Consider the following 4,192-nt stretch of genomic DNA (forward strand, 5'->3'; position numbering starts at 1 on the left):
GGAGCCTCATCTCTTCATGTCACTGTCCTGGAGAGATGCGGAGGCAACCCAGCTGAGAGACGCGTTTATTCTTCGCTTCAAAGGTGGGGAGGCAACAAAGAGCGGCGTGACCGGGGTCCAGGCTGGTCCCTGCTCAGGGGTGGCTGCAGCCGGGGTGCCCCGGCACTGTCGGCTTTAGGAGTGCGATGACTTTGAACCCAAGGTCCCTCCTGTCCCCGCGCCTCACTGCGGTCTCATCGTGGTCCCAAATTTCCCAGTCACTGAGAGACACGAACAGAAAGGCCGAGTGTTCCTGGCTCTGCTGAAGGACACCAGCTTCTCTGTGGAGCCAAACGCTGCGTCGAGGCGCTGCCAGGGCAGGAGACAGACACACACACACCAGATCATTGCCAGTGACAGCACTGGTCAACAAGCCACCACCGTGTCAGAGCCAGCAGGGCTGTGGCCGTGGTGGGGACAGCTCTGCAAGGCAGGTCTGGATGCCAGCCTGACGGGCATCACCCCCAGAGTGACCCGTATGGGCACAGCAGAGCGCGTGAGCGAGGCCGTGTCCTGGCACGCGTGGGGCAGATGAGCCGCTGGCCTCGACATCACTGCAGCACAGGGGCTGCTGGCGAGCCCTGACGGGCAGAGCTGAAGCTGTCTGTGCTGCGAGCGTCCCTGGTGTCGCCCTCCATCCCAGCTACTGCGCGGGTGAGGCTTCTGAGGTCTCTCCCTGCCACACTGGGAGATGCCTGGGCATTCACAGCTCCCAGTGCTAACTAACCCTCCATCCCAAGCCTCTAGCATCTGCTTCAGGTCATTTTGATGTGTTTCCTAACACGCTTCTACACCTTCTTCTGTCTCCACCGCTCTGCAACCTCATGTTACTCCCAGTGTACCGTGTGTGGTGCCCCTTACGTACCTTAGATATGATTTTTGTTCTGTCTGTTCCCACTAAACCCTGTTTTGCCAGCTCTAGGTCTGCATTTTTTTAACTGACCATCCGTGGGTTGTCACAGGGTGTGTGTGGGGGGGGTCCCTAGTGCCAGCCTGTGCCCCATCTTTTACCATCCCTGTACTCCCCCGCATTGCATCCCGTGTCCCCACTGCTCAAGGCTGCTGCTATCGTACCAGATTTTTATTTCTATCCAGCATGTCTGTGTCAAAAATACCCCATTCTCTGCAGGATAGGGAGAACTGAGGGGCTGAGGGCTTTACACGCTGAGCATGAAGCTCCTCAGGCACTAAGTCCAGTCCCCCGTGAGCACTCCTGCCCCTCTGAGTGGATGCTCCCCAGTGTCACAAGGCACCAGAAAGACCAGCGCAGAGCACATTAACGCTTTCTGCTCAGCCCCGAAGCTCAGCCCAGGAAGCTGCCCTGATAAGCTCTCGTAGGGTTTCGTAGGGTAGGCATGAGCACTAGAGAAGAGGAAATGTAGATTTAAACCCCAACAGGCTCGGCTTGAAGCAAAACCATTGGGTTTCAGTGCAGCTATGAATTAAGGTAAGCGACAATTCTATTGTACCTGTAATTTGGCAGAGCGGGATGGCAAGAAATGGTGTCTCGTGAGCTTCAGGAGACTCTGCAGTGCTTAGTGCTTGGAATCTACACAGGGTTTAATTCGGGTAAAGACGGTGTGGGTAATGTTTACAAGTTGTGAAAGTAGAAAGGGGAACGCTCTTATTAATCAAAGGGGACCACGGCAGAGAAATTTTCGTTGGTGACTAATTATTTGGGGCAAGAGAAATAGAAGTCCTCAAGATGAAAGCACATTGCTGGTGATGAGTGTGCAGCATTAGCCCAGGAGGACAGACCGAGAAGACACAGCCCTTGTACTCCAGCAGATGGGTTTTGGTAGATGTCCGCAGGGATTTCAGAACTCACCAGCATCCCTTGCTTTTAGATTCGGGCAGTGACCCAGCATGCCCAACATCGCTGACACTGAAAGACAGCTCGGTAGGGGAGATCTGGTGGAGGTGAGAGAAACCGCCTGATGCCCACAGACCAGCAAGAGAGTGGCAGAACCTCAGCACAACTTGAGAACCCAGCTTTCTGTGTGACCGCATTACTTAATTTCTCTGTGACTCAGTTTTCCAGAGGAAGGATGCTGCACAAAGATGTCTGTCCAAAAGGGAGAGGAAAAGGCTAAGTCTGACAAAGGAGAAGGTGTAGTAAGTTGAGAGTAATCACATAGTAAGTCTGGTCTTCTCATCCAGGAACAGTCAAAAAGGGGTAATGGAGAAGATGCTCAAAGAGATCTCCCATTTTTAGAAAGCTTTCTCAGATTTCTCAACCATGCTGAGGCAAGGTGAGCTTACCGGTAACAAAAAGGCAGGGCAGGAAGTAAATAGGCACCACGATAAAGGCAGTGGGAGGACGGAGCGAGTGGTAACCATAAACGAGGACAAATAGTGCACATAGTTACAAACAATCACCTGCTTTCGCTGTCCCTTCACAGAAAACACCACAGACATTTGAACACCACTTAAGAAGGGAAAGCCTGCGGAAAAGAATTTCTGAGGAAGAGCAGGTAAGAGAAAACACGGATAAAATCCTCAGCCATACATGTAAAAAAAAGATGCAGCTTGTCACGAGCAACTGTGGGAGCAGGAAGGGCAAACAGGGGAACTAACAGGCTGGAGGGAATACCTGTGAATCAGATTTTCCAAGAAAAACCTGCTCCTGGCTATCGCCAGGACACCCCAAACAGCCAGTGCTCCACGGGCAGCTCTTGGGAAGGCGCCTGGTCCCTCCCCAGCTCTGCCAGTGCCTCCCCAGCAGCTGAGTTAAAGTGCTCCCCAGCCTCTGCAAGGACAAATATCGATATTGCACTGCTCTGCGACATGACTCTCACACCATTAATCTCATTTCCCATCCCCTGGCTGGTGGCTGAAGGCAGGACACTGCCCAAAAGCCATCTGAGGTTGCAGAAGCTCCTTGGATCTGGCAATACGGTTGAGATCGAAAAATCATGACCCTGAGAGTGATGGATAAAAGTTTCAGAATCATTTCAGTGATTATTTGAACCTTGATTTTAAGATCCAGGGGAGACCAGGGAGTCTGAATCGATTGTCAGGTCCTATTTCCTAAACACATGAGTAAAATCTGAATCGGATATTTAAGGCTCTGACCAGATTTAAGGGCCAGATTTCTAAAGGTGCTTTGACCACCAGAGGTTCAGACTGATGCCTTGTGGGCTTCTTCAGAAGCCCCCCCAGCTCCCATCCAGAAGAATGACTTGAATCAAGGAAAATGCCATGATGCGACTATCTGCATCTTCACTTGCTCAGGAGCCTTGCTCGCACCCTGACACCTGAGCCTACTCCCTGCTCCACTACGGAGCAGACGGGATACCCAGTGTGCAGGCACCGGAAATCCCGCACGGCTCCCTCAGAGGAGCTTTGTCCTCCCCGGAGCTGAGGGAAGGAGCTGAAACCACCGAACGCTTCAGCTTACAGCTTTCGCTCTAAATACGGCAGCAACCGCGGGGCTGAGCTGCCAGGGGTTTGGCAGGGCTTGCCCTGGCCCCAGGGCGCGCTTCGGTTCGATGTGGTGGGTGAAGGCGAAACTCATGCCCTGGTTACTCGCTGCCCTGCGGTTATCTCCAGGTTAGCGTGGCGTGTCTTTGAGAAAGCTCCTTCCAATGCTGTAAAGCCTGAGGTGAAGGTGAGAGAGATTCTGGACTTTGCGCTTTCCCTCCTGCCCTCCGTGATCCAAGACTGAACTTTACAAATGTGGTTTTTGGCCCAAAACTGTTTGTTTGATCTGTAGATTTACAAGCTGCTCCTCTCCGGTTAGTGGTGTCTAATTTAGCTTGTGAGGTTGGTGCAAAGGCTATAGAACTGGCTCAGCGAAGGGGCATTTTTTTCATCTCTTCGACCTAAAAGCCTTTGCGAAGGGGCCACAGGCTTCTGCAGTGCTCAGGTTTATATTTATCTTCATCAGCAGCGGTTTGATCGGCTTCCATTTCTGAGTGCTTTATTTAGGACACCTTAAATGCCCCAATTTTCAGAGAAGCTTCAGCATCGTGCGTCTGCACCCTGAATTCCACCCTGAGCTGGAAAATCCAATGATGAAGCAGACCAAACCACTATTTCTTTTAAAGAACTTATCCTCGAAGTCTTGGAGGGAGTCTCCAAGAAATTAAACCACTCAAATCAACAAACAGTTATTGATTTTGCAATTAATAATCTGATGGGCCACAGAAGT

Source organism: Buceros rhinoceros, unplaced genomic scaffold (assembly GCF_000710305.1).
Source record: "Buceros rhinoceros silvestris isolate BGI_N320 unplaced genomic scaffold, ASM71030v1 scaffold42414, whole genome shotgun sequence".
Lineage (NCBI taxonomy): Eukaryota > Metazoa > Chordata > Aves > Bucerotiformes > Bucerotidae > Buceros > Buceros rhinoceros.